Raw genomic sequence first — 21,810 nt, forward strand, 5'->3', positions numbered from 1 at the left:
AAGAAGATTATTTATTTATTTATTTATTTTTATTTTTTTTAACTGTAAACTTGTCCACAGTTATAGCCGCCTGATAGTGGAGGTCTTTTTAGGTTTTATTTTTTAAAATTTTCAATTTAGGTAGCAAAAAGAAAACAACTACAACAGACTAGAAACACAAGAAGGAAAAAATTAAAAAAAAATAAAAGAAAAGTGGGGGAAGACAATGAAATTTGGACATACCATATTCTCTCATAGCTAAGTTGTATATTTTTGTAAATTTTTCATTAGCTCTTGTTCTTGTTAGTAAAAAATATTAATATATCTTGGACAAAAAAAGGCTGTCAACCATATTACTACTGACATGCATAATTCAGTGATGGAGTGGATGCTCCCTTTTGACTTTAGGGAACTGTTCTAACCTAAACACAAGGTCCACTTACTAGCATTTGGTGTTTTAACCTGCATCACAAAGTATTAATGGAATAGATTTGCTTGGATTCACTTCACTATGTATAATTCAGGACCATACGATTAGAGAGTGTATCGAGGGAATCTGTGTTTCAGGCAGGCAGAGGTAGAAAAATCTTTTTTAATAGAACATATCTATTTCTTTAAAAATTCATTCATGTTGGATGATGTGTGAAGTCAAACACATGCACACATTTGTACATGATACTCGAGAAACATTGTTAGGATGCATAGGATGCAAGACAAGGCGAGATGATTTCATATTTAGTCTGTTACTGAGGGTAAAAATTAAAAGCCAAAATGTGTATAAATATAGCCCTCTAGCTGGGATGTATAGGCCCTGGATGAGCATGAAGAGCTAATCCGGGTTAAGTCATCACTACCTCCACTTGGCCTTGCTTGTTTTTGGTATGAGGAAGGCTTGGAGCAGGAGCTCTCTAATAATCAGCCCCTGCCACAGTGCTAATTCTCCCTCTCATCTTGTCTCTGTCGCTGCAGAGAAAACGAGGGGCCAGGGTTCAGGCAGGAGTGAAGACACTCTACAGAGGAGGGTGATTAAGGGATATGCTGCTCTTGGGAACATGGCTTCTCTCAGCGTCCCAATGAAGTCTTCTCGGTAAGAAATCACCAAACAGACGTCATACATACCCGGTGTGTGTGCGTCTGTGTGTCGGAGCTCAGTGTGCGAACGGACGTGTCAGTTAAAATGAGAAAAGGAATAATGGAGAAGAAAGGGGAACAATGACTGCAGGCACTTGTCTATTAAAGTCTCATTTCGAGAAATTAACAGGCCTTCCACTCTTCATTATTCTATTATTCATATTATCATTCCTCAAATATCCGCAGTGTGCTTGCCCATCCTAATAATGTTTATATAAAAAGAAGTATGGAAACAGTCTTTTTATATTAGAAAGGATCTGTTTCAGAAGAAGACGAGTGATACATAATTCAACTAAAATGTCCGAGCTTCCTCTCTTTAAAACTAATTATGCAGACACAAAATTCTTAGCAGCGGTTAAGTTGACTTTGAGGTACCATGTATCCTTTTGAGAACGCTCAAAGTTGTATCAATGTTTGCGCCTTTTTCCTGTACAACCAGGGAAGCCTGAGGGTCCCTTTATGAATGATGCACACTGCTTATTTGTATTCAGTTGAGGGTTCAATCACTAAGCAGGCAAGTCTTCTTCAGGGAGAATAATTCCTATTAGTGTCGATGCATTAATACAGCACCTTCAGTCATGTCTTTAAAGCTCAAGAAACTGATTTTGCCTCGCAGATGTAAACTCCCTGCAGTGACAGACAGCGACGGTTTAATTATTCTGAATGAATGCCTTCTTGTCTCACATTTAGTGGCTGTAGAGAGTGTTCATTCATTCTTTCTTTTTGGGGTGGAAGGTGCATTGTTTACCGATTGAATTTTGCCGACCCATTAAATTGGTTTCGGGGTCATTAAAATGTTTAAATATGACTCGTTTTCAAAGAGCGACTGGATGTTTTCAGACAGACTGTTTGGGTAATTGGTTGCACACCATCTGCAGCATTATTTAGCACTATCTGCCAAATGTGAGATCCAAACAACCATCCAGTCAACACGGATCTGGATAGGAAATGCAAGTGAACTGATGCTTTCTTCTTATTTGAGAATGAGTCAACTGGTGGTGCGAGCTCTTTGAATCGATGGCGCCATAAATCATTCAGAGGTTCGCTTCTAGGAGAGCGCGGTCATACTCGGATGAGCAGAAAATGAACACAATTCCTTAGATGCCTTCTCTCGAAAATCATTTTTTACATCGCTTGGCCTCTTTAAGGTGAGCTCCTAAAGCGTATTGTCAACAAACTCAACAGAGCAGCGGCAGTGATGATACAAGCAGTGCAAAGAGAGGAATCAAGAGCAGGAAGATACTGGCACTACAAAAAGGCATTCTTCATCTTGAATATGCTTTTTCACTCGGGACAAATTGAACAATTCTTCTTGCTGAGGCGTCATCTCCCTGGACTGTGTCTATGCACTCAGCTGTTCAGTCCCCAAATCCTCTGCCTGTGAGCTCCCTGTAGGCAATCCCACGGGAGTGTGTGCGTGCACATTAAAGTGCATGTGCACCTTCACGCGCAGACACACGTAGATCTAAAAGCTGCAAAACAGCTAAGAGGCTCAAATCTTAGACTTGGAATTGAACAACAATTTGAAACAAGCAGTGTATCGGGTATTCTGTGCTTTTAGAGGTTTATTCTGGTAATATATTAACGTGGAAAAAAAAGTCTTCCTCTTTTTGTGCCCTCTGTGCTGCACCAAGTACCACAGGTTGGCAGATGAGAGGACAGCTTCCAGACGTGCTGAAGCGTGACACCATGTGTGAGGAAAATCTAGGCTATGATAGGGATGCCTTGCTTTTTGAGCGCAGCAGGGTGCAAGGACACATTCTCTCTCTTCCTCTCCCAGTACATTTTCTGGAGGCGTGTGAACTGGACTTCCTAATGCTCTCCCAAAAAGAGCCCCACCCTTGAATCTACTGAGACGGCACACACACAACTTTATAGACAGAAAATGCAGCCTTACTTTTCCTACAGTTTTACATATAAAACTTTAGAACTCTGCTTTGCTCAAGCCCCGCGACTGAGACCGAAGAAACGCCAGAGTTCGTACTTTCATTTCCAACAAAAAAAATTAAACACATCTGCACGCTTGAATGGTGGGTTTGTGCGCATGATGTCATTAGCTATCCATGGTTACACTGATGTGGGCAGGAGGCAGCCTCCCACACAGAGTGAAGCATTTGATGCTGTCCATGGTGCTGAAAGAGAGCCTGCTCAGCAGCACAAAAGCACCATGGGCTCCCGATGGTAAGCTTTCTGCCGTTAGTGTTCATTAGCATGTCCATTATCTCGCTAACGGATTAGTGTTATGAATTTGGCTGACTTATCACAGAAGAAGTATGAAAAACGTCCGCGGAATGCACTCGAAAAGTCAATATTTGTCCTTGTCAAGCTTTAAAGGAAGGCGAGCAGTTAGTTCATGTGGCAGAATAGCCAAAAGGTGGGTTCAAATAGCCTCCACGGTTGAGTGAGGCCCCCTTTTAAGGAAACAAACACACACACACTAGCACACACTTAGTTCAGCTCTGGGTGCTTGTTTCTGTGTGTTCAACTTTCCCTTATTCTGACTGCAGGCTTTACACTGGCCCCCACCCGACCCACCAGAAAAATTGAAATTGGCTCTGTGCAAATGGAAATGCCGAAGGGAGTCTGAGTCGAATAAGTGTCAAGGGACATTCATAGTTTGGCACTGACAGCTTGTGTGATATTGAGAGGTCAGAGCAACTGAGACAGCGGGCAGAGGGAGAGAGCGAGAGGGAGGGTGGAGGGGAGGGAGGGAGGTCAGAGAAAGCCAACAAGACAGAGTGTGTGTGTGTGTGTGTGTGTGTGTGTGTGTGTGTGTGTGTGTGTATGTGTCTGTGTCTCAGAGAAAGAGAGGTCAAAGAAAACAAGTGAACAAGAGAGAGAGTAAGAAATAAAGACACATGGAGAGCAGGTGAGCCTCAGAAATATACCCATCATTCCCTGAGATAATAGGAGCACAAAAACATCAATACAGACAATTCGGTCCTATTGTAACCTGCCGATTCAGATAAACACTCAAGTGTGTGAGGGCGAGCCGAGGAGGAAGCTGATGCTGAAGTAAACAGGTGTCAACGTGAAAATTTTACGCCGTTAAGAGGTGACGGCGAACAGATTTGAGTTAAGAATTAAGTTATTCAACTGTTATTCTAAGCAAAATAAAAGAGAGGAGGGTTTAGGCCAGAGACATGCAGCTGACTCACCAGTTTAGCATAGAATATCCACGGGCTTAAGTCTGCACAGGGGGTGGATTTAAAAATAGCTGTGACTAGTTTGTTCAAAATGCAGTGTTGTGGTGTTCCCCTGTTCCTTATTGAGCTGGGAAACATTTGAGAATGTGAATTTCAATCCAGGAGCTAATCTGACAATGTCCCATTCAATCAAGTTGAAAGTGCATAATTATGCAAAATATTTAACTGCTCCCAGATTTGAGCCACTGTGCGAGTATTTATAGGACAGACCTGGAGTCAATCTATATTTTATTGCCGTCTGAGTTTTCTGCATGAAAAATCATCTCTGGGGTGAAAAGGCTTTTAGTGTGATGAGCGGTGCAACTGTACGGTATGGATAGTGATGCAGAAGTACATCAGGTCAATCATCGCATTCAAACACAACAGCATCAAAGCTATAATATAGCGTATCACATGCATTGCTTTGCATAGCCTTGCATGTGATACGGAGTGAATAAGTTGGTGATCCCACTAACCATAACAAGCTGTCTGTCATTAAGGAAGGTGTACTGATTTTATTTATTGTTACAAATGATTTTGTGGTGAGATTTCTTTTTTTTTTTTACTTGAACGCCACACTGTCCGACCCATGCAGACTTCACGGAGGCGCCTCCCGTGCTCTGTTACAGCCTGCTGTCTCTGGACTCATGGTAATTTATCTTCAGCTAAGCTAAGCCAAAAATACTTTACTTTTTATGGTTAAAAGTTTCTTTTATTTGCCATGAATGTGCCATAAAAGCTCCCGAAAACACTAATTAATGTTCTGTGATTATGTTGGGTGGTTGGAAATGTATTTTGAGCAAGTAGCTGTGCAGGTTACTGTGTAGGTAACTTTTTTAGCTTGTAAACCGTTCGTCGTGGCTAATCCAGGTGGTGTGGCTATTTGATTTGCAGCAAGCCTTATGTGTTTTGATTCAGTGCATGCTGAGCTGCACTGTTAATGGGAGCTGGCTGTGGAGGCTGATTTTCTTGTTTTATATTCACTAGTGCTGAAATATCATTTAAACCGCACAACACAAAAGTACTAACCCATTACACATGCAAATGTCTCGAGATTTTAAACCTAAAATAGCTAATTTTTTTGGCCACTTGGGGGCAGCAGACAAGTTGTGAGCACAACATTGACATATTTTCACCTTCACCAATTAATGTGGCCAAATTCTTAGCAGACATTTCCACAACCAGCAGTTGAAGATGTGTCTGTGGCCACAAAGGTGCCATGTCATTGTTCCAATGGCCCAAAATCCCAAAGCCCTGTTACTCTGAAAAATGTCCCACTAAACCGAAAGCCCATCTCTCTGACAGCCTGTTATCCCAAAAACAAATGCCAGTACTTTGAAGTCACACTGTTCTGAAAATACACACTCCCTGCAGTTAGTCTCAGTTTCCCAGCAGCATTTGACCCACGATGCTGGGTATTTTACCAGCCCTTTACAGCATTTCCAAGCAACATTTGAGCCACCACACCAGGGTGTTTTCACCAACCCATCCCTGCTTTTCCAGCAATATGTGTGCCACCAAATGTGGGTGTTTTAAACCAAAACATGATATTTTCCTCACCATAACTAAGTGGTCCCCAGCCAACATTTTTACCATTGTAGGTAGTAAATGGGCTGAAAAATGGGCCCTATATGAGACTGTCCACGGGTTATCGGCCCTATGACATTTGCCACCATTGGTGGATTTACCCAAGTGGAGCCCAGATAAGATGCCCATTTTGGACCCATACCCATTGCAGCCCCAGCATGACCCATGTGAGGCTCACCTGGGCAAATCTACCCATGTGGGCAATTGGCATGGGGCCAACATGGAAGACATGGACACATCAATATAGGGCCGATTTTTCAGTCCATTTACGACCCATATGGGCCCCACATACAAATGTTGGCTGGGTCTTTGTTTCTGAACAACGCTGTGGTGAATGTGTGGTTAGGTTTTTGCACAAAGTTTCAACGTATCCTCAAAATAATGTACAAACATAAAATACCTACATGTCAAACATTTTTTCTTGCAGTTGGCTTTTCTAACTGAGTGTATGAGCGCTTTTTGTTTTTTGGGATAACAAGCTGTCAGAGAAATGGGCTTTTGATCCAATGGGACATTTTCAGGATTAATGGAGCTTCAGAATTTTCCATCCCAACAATGGACAGTCCCCATGGTGAATATAAGTCCAATATTCATTTTCCTTTTAGCTCCGTTTTGGTTTTCTCTACAGCTCCTAAAGGAAATATCTGGCTGGATGCGCGCGAGTCGTCTAAATGATTAAATGTCTGCCCCCTCACTAGTTGGCACCAAAAATATTAGTCAGTTAAACCAACTAGTATTATGTTAATATACAATGCTGCTTAACTGTCATGCAGCCATCGCCACTAGTGGGTGCTACAGAGCCGTCAGACAGCAGTCGCCCTCCCCTTTGGTTATGCAGATGAGATCAAATTCAACATGAGGAAGCAAGAATATGTGGCTATTACAAAAAATGTGTGTGTTTTCCTTATTTTAGACTAGTCGGCTAGTCTTAATTAAAATTTTAGTTTAGTCGACAGGGAAATAAGTCGCCAGGAACATCCGTACTAGTCAGTTTGTTTCAGCTTTTCGCTCAAAAGCGATGTTACAAGAGCGTAAAGCAATGAGCTGTAGGGTGCTGAAACACTCCAAAGAGCTTACTGGAACTTCAGAGAGGATAATTATCTGTGAGTCTGTCACACGAGTACAATGACCATGTGATCCATTAGTTAAGGGAATAATGTCTACATGTAATTAGTCATTCATCATTTGTAACTAATGAAAATAACTGCATGGATATTTCTATAGTCGTCTTTGAAATTCTTCTTCTCAGTTGCCCTACAGCTGTGTGACAGCAGATACTCATGAGACATGATTTCTTTAGGCTGCTCACATGGGCACTGAAGCTAAAGGGCTTTGATAATTGGAACACATGGGGACCAGCGTACGAGCACCAGAGCTGTTACCAGGAATCCCAGCGGCTATAGAAACCAACACAGAGGGCTGTAATGAAAATGTTCCCTCTCACTGTTTTTTTACCCCTTTCCTGCCTTTTCTTCTCCTCTTCAGAGTGCACCTTGGCAACCTTGGGGAGAGAGCTCTTTTGACAGCTACCACAGGTTATTACTTTTCTGACCAGGGGCAGGCAGACCTCTAGAGAGTCCATTAGCAAGTAGAAGAGCGGTTGACTTCTACAGTATAACTGGTTAACGCACACTTTCAACTTTAAAAGTGGATGGAATCGAATTGAGTGCTTATTATCCATCACATCTTGACAGCGTGTGCAAACTAGGATCAATTAAATGCCAAAGTGAGGGCTTTGTGAGGACACCGATCGCTGTCAGTTTCTTTGTGCGGGCGATTGCATCTTTTATCACGAAGTGCAAATCAATACAAACCCAAAACAAGACTGTGAAGACACATGGCATTTTATTGAAAGGTATGAAGCAGATGAAGGCCTGGCCAGCATTTTTATTGGCTGCCTATGAAAAAAGAACATTAATTCATGATTGTAAATTACTTTTTCATTTTTTTTCCATTTGGAATTAAAAAGAAATCTATATATTTATATAGTAAAATTAAAATTTTACAAACCACAGTGTCACACTGTTCTGCAGTGGAAAGGATGATTGAAAAACAAAACTTTTTTCTTTACCCTGTGTGAGTAGATCTCTGAATCTCTCTTTCACTCACTCTCTTACACCATTTATTCTCCATCTCTGCCCGTCTCCCTAATTCTGTGAGTCCTGTTCTCCCTTTATCTCGCCCTCTTTTGCACTGTGTTTCCTTGTGTCTGGCACCACAGATAAGATGCAGGAGATAAAGGACGTAGATGCTATTGGGTGATAAGAACGAGATGTGGCTAAGATAAAGAAGTCACAGCAGAGACAGAGAGGAGGGGAGCGAGAACAAAAGCTGTTGAACTCCCCTTTGCTGAAAAGTGCCCTTGACCTGTGTGCCTAGGAAACAGACAGCTACATCTGCCTCACAGTTAGTGTTCATATGAAAAGACTGTCTTGTCCAACAGGCCCTGACAAATCAGAAGGAAACTCCAGATGAATTGATTCAGCCAAATGTGCTTAGTTTACATTGTTTTCCATCTAGACTTCATGCAGGCCATTTTATTTCCACCAGAATAATAGCTGTGCCTGTCAGAGGCGCACACCTCATCTATAAAGTCAGTCTGTCATTTCCACCTGCAAACACCCCGAGTGGCAGCTGCAACTTCATTTCCACGCTCACCTCTTTCTGTTGCTCGAGCGCGTGTGCGTGTGTGCACATGCATGTGTGTGATGAATAATATGTAATTTCAGACATTTATAAATGCCTCTGACACAGTCGATCAGACAAAGGTGACATGACAGAGATTGGATTTGAAGGTGGTGGAGGAGTGGGCTGATTTTCGAGAACTCCACAGCCGCTGCATCTAGAATACACTGGAGGCAGAAGAGGAGTGAAGACAGACAGCTGTCAGACGAATAGCAAATGAAGTGAATTAGAATCTGGCCCTAATCATAGCTTTGGGCTTAGCAGCAGGGACTCCATTTTATTACTTGTCAGATACGGTGTCTTCTGAATATGCCCTTTCACCACAGACACACCGGCTTATTGACGAGTAGCAGGCTGAATTTTCTTTCTTTTTTTTCCAGCATGACTTGAAAATATATTTTCTTTCTATTCAAACCAGCTGTGAATGCAACTAAGTTGAATTCTTTTATGAGAAGGAATGATGGCTGACAACTGTAACAAAGGAACAAAACATCCATTGTTACTTCTGTAGGGTTATTTCACCTTTTTCTTTGCTAGCATGCAGTAAAATATCACTGACTGACCAGATAACATGTGAATATATTATTTTAGAGCTCAACCTGAACTAGACTCTTTAGACCAATAACAGTATCAGTGCTCAAAAATATATTAAAAAATGAAGATGACCCAGGTTGTCCAGCAGCTCAGTGGGTAGAGCGGACACCCCATGTACAAAGGCTGTGTCCTTGCTGTACCAGCCATGGGCTTTGCTGCCTGTAATCCCTGTCCAAACTGTCCTGTCATTAAAGGCATAAAGCCCCAAATAATAAAAAACAAACAAACAAACAAACAAACAAACAAAAAAGATGATCCAATATATCAGCCGATTTCTGTTTTTACATGGCATAAATGTATTTATCTTTCCATTTATTTTTATTAATCTATATTTCTAGCTGTCATACACTTCTATTTGGTGCTTATATATTTAAACTCATTTATTTACTTGAAAACTTTAGAATTGTTTTCTAACGTTTTTCTGTTTTACTGGGTTCTATTTTTTTTCTTTAATGTTATTTTATGAGTGCTGTTTTATTGTTTTGTTAAAGACAACAAACAGTTGAGCAAAAACCTCTATCACTGTATCATTGTATCACTGTCATTTGATGGCAGTGACAGTGAAATACAACAAATTTTGAGCAGTAACCTTGACAAAAAAACAACAACGCATTTTTAAACCGTAACTTTTGCTAAAATCACATCCAATAAATCTATAATAAACTTGAATTGAGAAAAAATATTCATAAAAATGTTGTCAATTAAAAAAATGATTGCTGCAGTTTAATGTTTTGCTACTTCTTTTTGCATACCCACAAACATGCATGCACATACTGATATATCTGTAATAACGGCTGTAAATGCGTTGGTAATACTCTATATTATATCCAGACCAGGGGCGATTGCTCTGAGACAACAAGTGAGGCTGAACTTCCCCTAAAATTTCATAGAAGAAATGGTCAAATATGCACTATTGAATTTACAATAAATTAAGAATTTACATTCCATTAAACATGTGCTAGGATGCGTTTAACATCACGACTATGATGTTCAAACGTCAGCTGTTTATCACCAGTTTTCAAACGCGACCTCCCTGTCATACATTCTCGTGTCAGCACGGTGGACGCGGAGCCTCCAAGCATTCCTATGAGACAGCGCTGAGCAGGTTTTTTCATGCAGCAAAGTGAGACGGTCATTGGATAAATGCGACAAAATCGTCACTTCCAGGGAGGCTCAGCTTTCCTGGGACCTAATGGAGCGGTAGGTGGGAGAGGACGCTCGGTGTTTGCATGATGATTGGAGGAACTGTCTAAAAGGCTGAATCCCTTTGTGATTGACAGCGCTTTGGAAATACACACCGGTATCATCGCAATTTGAGCTCAGTCCCATGCGGATATTTGCGAGTGGAGTCTTCTGACAGAGTGCCGTCCGGAGTTCCTTATTTCTATAAGCGATATACCTCATTTTCACTCTTTGTACAGTACAGTTCAGGTGTTTAAACCCACCTGAAAATCTTTGAGGTGTGTGTTGCTGTGATTCTATGGCATGAGTGTGGTTGGAAAATGGCTTCAATTAAATGTTCCTTTTATAAGTTACTGCCTCGCTACAATAGGACACATTTTATGATGTAAACTTAAAGTGAGCTTCCCCTGTTTGAAAGACCAGCAGCTGCCACTGATACTGATATATCTGTAATAACAGTCAATCAAATCAACCTGCATATGCATTGGTAATACTCCATACATAATTCAAAATCAACAATTTTGCGTTCCAAAATTTTGCACATGAACAATGGACACCAAAGCCAAAAGAAACGACTCTTCTTTGTGTCCCATTTCATTTTCTTTTTCATTAGCAATGGAGCTCTGGCAGTAATGATAATGCACTTGTTGTGCTATTTTGCAAAAGAAAAATAAAGTACTGACTTTATCTGTACAGGCGAGGCAACAAGAAAATGGTGTTACCAAACGGCAGTGTGTTTGAGGTAGGATCATCATGTTTTCATGACTTTACAGAGCCATTAAATCTCTCTCCTGTCATTCACCGTGACAATATCTGACAGCTTTTGTTGTTACCGGTGACCTCAGTCCGTCATGATGATAATTATTATTCACAGTATAAGATGTGGATTTGGTAGGTTGACAGCTGATGACTAAGTGCTATCTCCTTGCCCTTGATCTTGTAACACCATTGTAATGACATGGATTTCACAATATCACAATTCTTGATGTCTTTAGTCACACAAAATTACATATTTCATTTTGCAAGGAGTGTAATTAGAAACACAAGGTGTGGAGACACCGTCAGTCAGAAAGCCCAACTGGACATGCATCACCTGACAAACCCACTCAACATATCCTAACAGCAGAGAATGGAGCTTGGTAAATACACCTGCTTTACCACACTCCACTGCACAGACAGACAAGAGGATAAACTTTATGGATTTCACTTTTAAAACTCAAAGTAAATTCAAAGGAGAGATCACCACATGACAGCTGGCACTGTCCTTTTCTTTCCATGCACACTACAAAGTGAAGGCCACTACCAACATCCATAGATTGTTACTTCCTATCCACATGCCACTGTGGCTTTGAGACATTTTAAACCTAAAATACAGTGCTCCACAGTGACATGCACAAGAAATACAGAATAAAAACTGAATTCAAATACCCTAACCACAGACATTTTCTGAATACAAAGGCATGTCTAGGTGATCTTCACTGCAAAACAGCAAACACAAAGACATGATTCCAGCAATTTCATCCCGCTGTGTGCTCTGCACCCACTCACCACTTACATTGTATGTTTCCTGAACCCCTTAAAAACCCACTTCCAGGTGCGCGGCGGGTCAATATAACACAGCTTACAGGGATGCCAAGACATACACGCACAACACACACAAAGAAAAGAGCCAAGTTGTCGCACGGCACAGCCTCCCTCAATTGCAGTTTGTGTTCTGCCTACTGGAAACATCCAAATGAAATTGGAGATGAGTGAAACAACAGTCATAAACATGCCGCAGTTTTTAACATCCCATTAAGGGATGCGAGGCAGAGGAAACTGTGCACTGATTACTGTTTTGTCAGGGAGATGCATTCGGGGCTTCAGTGAGGAGGGAGATTATATTAGTGTTACAGTAAAGCTGTAGAAGAGAGCTGAATTGGATTGCCTCAAAGGCACGCTTTTCTCTCCCTCCTCTATGCTGATAGAAATCCCATGAAGAGGCAATGACTGTCTGAAAGACCACAATGACAAATGTGATTACTGAGATGAGTCTGGTTCTGCTATGATCCTGAAACAAATCGCACCTTCACTGAGTCCGCTATAAAGCAGTGAGGCATACAATAATCCTTCCATTAAGACCATTGAGATGAAGCCACAGATGCTACCACAGCTTACACATATAAGGTTGACTTCTTGTATGTCCAATCTCTGATCCTGATCCCCATCTTGCAGCACCATGTAAGCCTGATATCTGTGCCTGTGCTTGAGCGAACATGCTATCTATGAGTATAACCACGTGAACCCCATCAGCTCCCCCTTACAACCCGACCACTTGCTCAGAGTGTATCCCCTACGCTGTGGTACACACTCCACTTCCTGCACCACTGCCTCTTTATTTATCCCATCTCTCTTCTCTGTCCTCCTTGTTTTTCACTTCACACACAAGCTCGAACCTGTCACTCAGCATGTGGATTGCAAATAGTCTTTCTGTTTGTGTGTGTGTGTGTGTGTGTGTGTGTGTGTGTGTACGTTGCCGGGCCCGTTAGCTTCAGAAGTGGTGGACCAAAAGCTGAAGTCAACCCCAGACTTTTCCTATTTACACAACAAAGAAATGGAAGAAACTGAGCGAAAGCGAATGAGACAGTTAAAGACAGAGGCCTGCAGAGAGGGAGAAATTCTAATTATCAACATATGAGTCGTAATTTACATTTGCAAAAAACTATGAGTATTTGCATCTGGCAGCTATGAAAAGATTTTTTTTTTTTTTTTACCCAGGAGAAAATTAGAAAACCTGCATTAATTAACAGCTGCACAAAGATTTTACACGACACAGAGATCAGCTAAAACCCTTAATAACCTGCCATGAAAAGCCAGTTTTAAAATAATTCTATCAATAATTACATCAGTGTCAGTTTGAGTGTGGCACCCTCCAGCACTGACATGCTATATGAAGCATGTGTGCTTTGCTGAGCTGCTGTTACTAAGCAGAAGACCCCCAAATCAACTGATTCCTGCCGTGTCACTTGTGATTGTGTCTTGCCTGGGTGACATTGACTTGTCTGTCAGTTGCATCATTCCAGTTTATAAAGAATAAAAATTAAACATAGCTTAAATAATTTATTAGTAAGACACAACGTTCCCTCATGAGTTCCACACGGGCAGCAGTTTCTACTCAATCAACTGCTTTGTCTCTTGAATGCCGCCCTCGCCCAATCAAGACACAGATATTGACTATCAAGATGTGCTGCTGGATTCTCCCCACTGTGCAACAGCAAAGCAAACTCATCGCGATGAACTGAGATTGTGCTGAGATCACAATGAAGGTGGGGAATATCAAGTTGTTGAGTCAAAGTGTCTTAGAAATCCCTGAATGGAGTCCTCAATGTCGAGGCCAAACACACCTGTGCACATCCACTTTCCATTTGTGACATTGAATAAAAATAATTCCCTGCAATGGTAAATGGTTACTAGAACTGTGAATCCAACTGGAAATGTACTCCACAGGCTGCGGCTTTATGCAGGTCTCAGCCATTTTCAGCAGTTTTTAGTGCAAGGTTGTGTGGTTGAGTCATAGCAGCCCAAATTTTTGGTTTTTGTTTTGGAGTCTACTTCCTGTCCTAGCTTTAAAGATATACTATGCAGGATTCTCCTAAAAACAATGTATTGACTCATACATTAGTAATCCCTCTGAATCATCACTCATGACCAGGGTTGCCACCAGTCCCTTAAAATACGGAATAGTTCTGTATTTGACAAGTAACTGGTGCATCCTGTTGTGAGTCATATTTCTGCGCACACACTGTTCTACTGTAGCAACTATGTTTTCACATGCGTGCAAAGACATGAGAAACATTAAACCAATAGAGTTTCAGAGAAATAGTACACCCCAATTTGTGAAGGCACGGTGGTGTGGTGGTGAGCACTGTCGCCTCACAGCAAGAGGGTTCCTGGTTCGAGACCTTCTGTGCGGAGTTTGCATGTTCTCCCCGTGTCAGCGTGGGTTTTCTCTGGATACTTCCTCCCACAGTCCAAAGACATGCAGGTCAATTGGTGACTCTAAATTGTCCGTAGGTGTGAATGTGAGTGTGAATGGCTGTCTGTCTCTATGTGTCAGCCCTGTGATAGTCTGGGGACTTGTCCAGGGTGTTCCCTGCATCTCATCCAATGTCAGCTGGGATAGACTCCAGCCCCCCCGCGACCCTCAAGAGGATAAGCGGGTACAAAAATGGATGGATGGAATTTGTGAAGGAGAATGTCACAGAGCGACAGGTCTGTCACTCAGCATCATCGTTGCCATGGTTACATTGACTTCGACCGTTAGCATGCTCACTGAAGTGGCAATGAGGTCTTAAAGTGTAGGCTATGAAAAGTTTCTTTCAAAAGTTCTTAAAAGGTTTAACTTCAGGATTCTGCATAAATCCCCCTCTGTCTTGCTCCCTCAAAATTTACCAAACAGTTTTCTACTGAGGATGCAGACATCAGGTCACAGACATGGGCAAAATGTTTGGTCCATGTCTGTGACCTGATGTCTGCATCCTCAATTTAACCGATGCAACTGTTTACTACAATTGACTCTTTTTCCCCTTTACATTCATGTTGAAAGTAGCACACGACTTTAATCTTGATACATAAAAAACAAAAATTGGTGCATAAAAATAGCCAGTATGCAGGAAATGAAGTGTGTGTGACACTCAAAATCTCATCAGGGAGGACCCTCAGACCACCTCTTGATTTCTTTCCCTCGGGCATGGAACCACTACCAAAATGTCCCTTATTCTAACGCCGGAATTCCACTGGATGCGTGTCTGTTGCAGAACGGCTGTGTTGGTTATCCGCTGCGTGGTCCACCGTCCGTCAACACCCACCAGCTGCGTTTGCTGTGCGGAGCAGTGCAGCTCTGCCGGACAGTGGGAGTAACGAGGACTCTTTTTATTGTCTGTGCTTGGGATGTTTATGGGCATGCACATCTACACACTACAAAAAATGCAAATACAGTGAGACGAAACACCAAGCAAGAGTGAATCTGAGGCTGGCTTTTACTTTTGCTGGGGGGGAGTGTAATCCTGCAGAGTATACCTTTAAAAGTAAGAGTAGACCTTGCTTGTCCCTAATAACAGTAACATTCTTACTCTAAAGACAACAGAACCCAGGGCCTTGGACACTGGTCAACACTGATGGAGGGACCCCTTAAATATTTACCAACTGGACCTGGGACAAGCTGTTTTATGATGGCAAGAGATTTGCTTGAGACAGAGAGCATCAGCAAATGTCAGGGCGAATCATCTTAGGTACATCAATAAAACATAAAAAAGCAAGGCTTTAAAAACCTCTACGGTCCATCCTGTCTGATTTAGTATGTCTCTGGGATGTCCCACTCTGAGTCCACTAATGCACACATACATGCATGCAACAGAAACACAGACTGAATCTTTTACAGGTTACACAAACCACCAAAAAGTAAACGAAATACCTGATATGAGTTCCCGTGATCACACCACATCTCGCCCTTTAGTTAAATTCACATACACACCTGTAAAGCAAAAAGAAGGAAAGTGTTAGAGCCATAACACACGTTATGTAAGACAATCCATGACATCTACATAAAAACAAATGCAGAGGCAAACCATTGTCTGAGTGAACTGCAGCGCAATCATCTCTTCAATTATTTGTGAATATGAGTGTAATTCGTAATCTCATTCTCAGATAATATCCCTTCAGTCTCCCACGTTTCCTGTCAGTCTCCATTACGCTGTGCGGTCATGCATACAGTAGCTGCCCTACAAACAGCAGAGTTTGTCTTGAACAAAGATGGAGAGCAGCCTTTTGGTGTGCGAGGTTATGAACTATAATGTGGTGGATCCTGGGTGATATTTTCCTGATACCTTTATGATGATTATCAGCTTGGTCGGAACATTGGCATTATCAGTCTGGCTGATTTGTCTTTTATCCGATTCAAATCTTGTTTCCTGGACCGATGCTGAACCCTTTCAGACACAGTACACTGGAGACTCTAAGAGAAATGTCACGGAGTTGTGTAAAAGTAAACTGAGCCACATAACATCATAACTGCTGCAACACACTGGTAAACATCTGAGTTGCCTGTAAAGGTCTAGTCTGTCATCACTTTTTATGACTAGGCACAAAGAGAGATGTCCTTTGTTTTCTCTATTGTGTATGCCGTTTGCGTTAGAGTTTGAATTAACTGTCTGAAAGACTGTTTTACCTTCAAGTACAATAAACTCAACCTTGATGTTGACAATGATCTTTTGGAAACAGCATCAAATTATTTTTTTCTATGGCAGTCCAACATGCTGCTGTTTAGCCTTGCTTTGCACATAATGTGGAAACAAGTGAGGCCAGGTAGCGTAGCTCCATCAGCAGGACAATGATATTCAACAACTCCATAACTTCCTTTTAACAGAGATAGAGACGGAGATAGAGATAATTCTATAAGAGCAACAGTTAGCTTGCATGTTGGAGCTATTTTGATCAACTACTGCCGGGCAGCCTGACTACATGGAGCATCTCAGAAGTCCCGTCTTCTTAAGGCTCATTTATACTCAAAGTTAGATACATATATGGAGACGGACAGAGCCTTCTGTTTGTATTCTGTTGTCATTTTGTTGTTATTTATGCAGGTTTCTGAAAGCTTATGGATATGGACAAAACGGGGCAGTACCACCAAAGTTCGTAGGGGCAGTGTAGCATAGTCCAAGCCAGAAACAATCACAGGACACGAAGAAGACGTTTAAAAAATGGCAGAACAGAACGAGTGGGTAATATAGTGAGAAGAATTCTTCTGCCACGTCGCGTTGTAATCATTCGTCTTTAATGCTGCCTCCATTAAAAGCTATATTATACCACCTCCTCCACGTCGCCTCATTTGTTGTTGTCTAAAACGTCTGACTCTGACCTCTAGTGCCATCTATTGGCTATATCTACGGCAACATAAAAAATGCAAAGAAAATATGAAGGCAGTTATTTTTACAACATTTGGAATGGACGTATCTATGCTGTGAGCCTTTAGTGGCTGCCAGCTACAGAACTCCTTCATAACTACACACACTCCCGTACATCCGCCTGCTTAACTACCATGGGTTCTAGAGCTTTCAGCCGCTCTGCTTTTATTGTTTATTACAGAATTGTTTGAATTTATGATCCATGGATATATGCTGCTTGTTTTTTAACTGTGTCTTGAAAGGTGTCCTTGAGTGCTCCAACAGGCGCCTATGAATAAAATTAATTATTAATGTCATTATTATCACAGTCACACCTGCCTGACGTTGGTTTTCCTGCATTAAGACATAAAGACGATTGTCCTCCATCTTAAAAGGGATACTTTGCCAACTCTCAACCAGCTCTGTGTCAATGCAGTGTGTGTGATTGAATGGTGTCAAGGCACCCCCCATGCCACTAGCTCCCAGAGCTCAGCACCTGTTTGCCAGCCAAAAAGAAACCCCTCTTGAATAAAGCAAACCTATGTGATTTGCGTCACCTAGCGTGACACAGACATTGTTGAGTATTGGCAAAGTTTCCCCTTGCTAGTTAATCAAACCTTTCCCAGAACAAAGTTTACAGTAATTGAGTGCGTGAGTATGAAATGTCATTCATCCCTTCATTTTCTGGAACCACTTATCCTGCTGGGGGTTGTGGGGGGCTGGAGCCTATCCCAGCTGACATTAGGCAAGATGCAGGGTACACTCTGGACAGGTTGCCAGACTATCACAGGGCTGACACATAGAGACAGACAACCATTCACACTCATATTCACACCTACGGGCAATTTAGAGTCACCACTTAACCTGCATGTCTTTGGACTGTGGGAGGAAGCTGGAGTACCTGGAGAAAACCCACGCTGACACAGGGAGAACATGCAAACTCCTGAACTGCCACACCACGTTCGAACCATGAACCCGGTTGTTGTGAGGCGACAACGCTAACCACTGCACCATGAAACGTTATGCAGGACTAATATAAGATCAGTCTCTCAAAGGGTAGTTTCCAAGGTTCACATTAATATTACTCATGTAATGTCAGGACAATTGTGTTGACATAAGAACATTATCTTATTAACTAATCAATTCTGAAATTAATGCATGCATAAAATTATCAATGACCTGCACTGTGACTCCAGTCTTTCAAACCCTCCACAGATAATTTTCAGTATAGGCTCAGCAATTACCAAATTGCATTTCTAATGGAGTGAAATGACCTGCAGAGAACTTAAGAATTCAGGCAATTCTATCAGCATGGAGAGACCTTAAGACTTGTTCACCTCATCAGAGCAATCAAACAAATTAAACAGCCATTAGGTGAAACTGCAGAGCCCCACTGAGAATGAAGCAATCTTCTACCCACATGCTTCATAAACACCGCTGCAGGTATTTATAGGCAAAGAAAAAGGCAAATGTGCCACATATGCTTTTTCCACACAGATATGAACTCAATAAAATTCTCGATTCATGAAAATAAATGTGAAATGTCAAGTTGTCATCACAAATCCCTATGTGGAATCAGTCATGTCATTATGAAGAGGAGGAAGGCATTTGCTTGCATTAAGGGTGGTTGATGGAGGGTGAATTATGGCGCTTGCTCTATGAGGCAGATTGACTCAAGAAATTCATCAAGGGCCACATAAAAGAACATCATGCAGCATTGGCATTAGTGTGTATGAATATGAGAGAAAGACACAGATAGAAAGGAGGAAATAGGAGAGGAGAGAGGCCGTATCAGATTTCAAAGGGAGGTGCACACAGCAAAAAGGCAAGCAACTGTGAGATATAGCTTCAAGGAAACATGTGGGAGTGGATAAACACATGTCTCAGATGCTTCGGCAGACGATAGTATATGCCCCAGTCACAGATTGCTTCCCAAAGCACTCATTTTGCTTCATTTCCCGTTCCATCCTTTAGTAATGAATAGCATTCATCACTGCATGGATGTATCTGTGGCTGCATACATGGGGAAAAAGACAGAAGGGGAGGACAAAGACAATGGAAGGACGACTGATTGTCTTTCTCCTCTACGGTGACATGCTGCACTAATGAAACTCAATAATTATAGTCAATAGGGCCCTGACATGCAACTCTTCTGGTCTCCACAATTACAGCCTGATAGTCTTGTACATGTCCTGTCAAGAAATGGACAGTTGTTAACAATCAGACCAGCAGGCCCGGATGGGCATATTCTCTTGAAATGAGTCATAGCGTTCATCATCCATGCTGTGCTGGTGTAGTCTGCTGACGACTTGGAGGATCAAGGCTCTGTGCAGCCATTGTCACTGTCACCGCATGCTGACTATACTTCTGATGCTGCCTCCACCCCTCCCATCCCCCTGTGGTCCCGAGGACAAGATTCTGCTTCGCTGCACTGTGCCATGCAGTTTCAGCCTGGATTTCCCTACGAGCTTAACAGGGAGTGTAGCCCTCTCATTGTTTAGCACTTCAAAGGAAACAAGAGAAAAGAGAGGGGAGCAAGAGAGAAGGGGAGAGGGAGAGAAAAGGAGATGATAGACACAGGGTGAGAATGGGAACATGAAAAAGGAAAAGGCAGAGGGGAAGCAGCAAAGGAACAGAATAGGAGAGTGGGAGTGAAAAAATGAGAGAAATAAGAAGCAAAGAGATGGACAGAGTTTGAATGCAAGTAGCTGCTTTCACAGCAGCAACACTGCCAAGTGCTACATCCAGTATGCCTGTCCAAAAAGAAAAGGTTCAAGCTGGACACAGAGCACGTTTTTGGGTTATACTGCAGCTATGATTTATTTCAGAAAGTGCAGCCCAAGTGTCAAATTAAAACAACTGCTTAGGTGGTTCCTTAAGTCCTATAACATTTTGCCAAGTGTAGAAATCCCATTTGGTGTTTTGGCCATCTTGCAGATAAACTGTCAATATATAAAGTGCACAGCATCTCTGTTGAGGCCATATGGTGTTTTTCTCTGCCTCCAAAATGGCCTCTCCCAGTGGCAGTGGTATATCTACCTCCAACCGCCTAAGACTTTTATCTATGGTGCTGAGGTCTCTTACCTAAAAGATAAAATTGGTGGTTTCAGTGCTTTTCAAAAACAACACAAAACCCTAATATGGCCAAGACCGTATCAGTTTAAGGCATCTAAGAATGACTTGGTTAATGTTAATGAAACACTAAGTATGGCAAACTGTTTGACATTTTTGGGAAAACACTAATTGGCTGTCTTGCCAAGAATAAGATGAAAGGCTAGATACCACAATCTGTTCATTCATTATGAAACTGTAGCCAGGAGACAGTTAGCTTAGCTTAGCTTAGCATAAAGTCTGAAAGCAGGGGGAAATCTCACAACAGACAAGAGTACAGAGGATAACTTTTTGTAAAACCATAACTTTTATTTTACACTGTCATTTTTGTACAATTAAAACTAAAATAAGACTTTTTTTTCTCTTTTGTATAGTCAGGCTTAATGTTTACCCCAGCTACCGAGCACGCTAAGCTAAAATAAGCTATCTGTCTCCTTGGCTGTAGCTTTGTATTTAACAGACATAATATAATATGTAATATATAATATATAATATAATATAATAATAATGAGTTGAAAAGATCAATACCACATGTGTATTTCCCAAAAAGGCTAACTATTTCTAAATGATACTGTATGGTTAGGGTTATGGGTAAGGTAAGTTAACCAAGACACTCACTACAACTACATTTATGGACAGATTGCTGTCCTGTGAAAAAGGAAACAAACACACAACTTGAGAATTGGGACAAATCATCTACCAAAAAAAAAAAAAAAAATATTACAACTTGTCAATGCACAAATTCTGTTTCTGGGGGGGTGAAACATGATTCTTAAAGGATTTATAAATATATGAAATACATATTTCAAAAATATTTTGATCTGCTTTCATTTTTAAACTTTTAACTTTTTTTCTAACTTTCAACATACTTTAACTAACAGTGCATACTGATAACATTGGTATAAAAATGTACTGTTAATCATCTTTATTTTATTTATTATTTGTGAACATGTCGGCCCTTTAAATGTGTCCCAGATTTTTGTCAACTCTGTCAGATTTCTACAAAAACATAATTTAGTCAGGCATAAAGGGGTCAGCTACATCCCAACAACTCCTGTCTCACTTCCCGGTTTCCAAAAAGGCGGGAATGCTGCTCAGGTACTTGAACACTTTCTACTTTATGATAAAGTCACTATATTATACTACTATCGGGTGTGTCTCAATTATAACAGATCAACTCTGTAGCTTTTCTAAATCAAAATGAAATAAGAATTCCAGTTTTAAAATGAATATTTTGATCAGCTCTGTTAGATCTTATCTAGAGTTGTACCGATAAATGCGGTATCGGCGAGTACAGCCTATGAGCCTTTAAAGTGTCTTTTTTACCAAATTGTGTGGCTGCACTTCATAATAATAAATTAAAAAAAAGTTTTATGGCATTCATTCTACTATTATGTATTTATTTCTTAATATTTCACATAGAGTTTTAGGAGTTG

The 21,810-nt window shown here is 41.3% G+C and overlaps 1 protein-coding gene across 1 annotated transcript in view; it reads right to left on the reverse strand.

The window, feature by feature from the left end:
* Positions 1-21,810, reverse strand: part of LOC125903130 (protocadherin-15-like) — a 324,152-nt gene that overhangs the window by 261,807 nt on the left and 40,535 nt on the right. The window contains exon 2 of the mRNA XM_049599840.1: positions 15,796-15,855. The gene's annotated coding sequence lies outside the window, so the exon portion shown is untranslated. The remainder of the gene's footprint in view (positions 1-15,795; positions 15,856-21,810) is intronic.

Source organism: Epinephelus fuscoguttatus, linkage group LG16 (assembly GCF_011397635.1).
Source record: "Epinephelus fuscoguttatus linkage group LG16, E.fuscoguttatus.final_Chr_v1".
NCBI classification, from domain to species: domain Eukaryota; kingdom Metazoa; phylum Chordata; class Actinopteri; order Perciformes; family Serranidae; genus Epinephelus; species Epinephelus fuscoguttatus.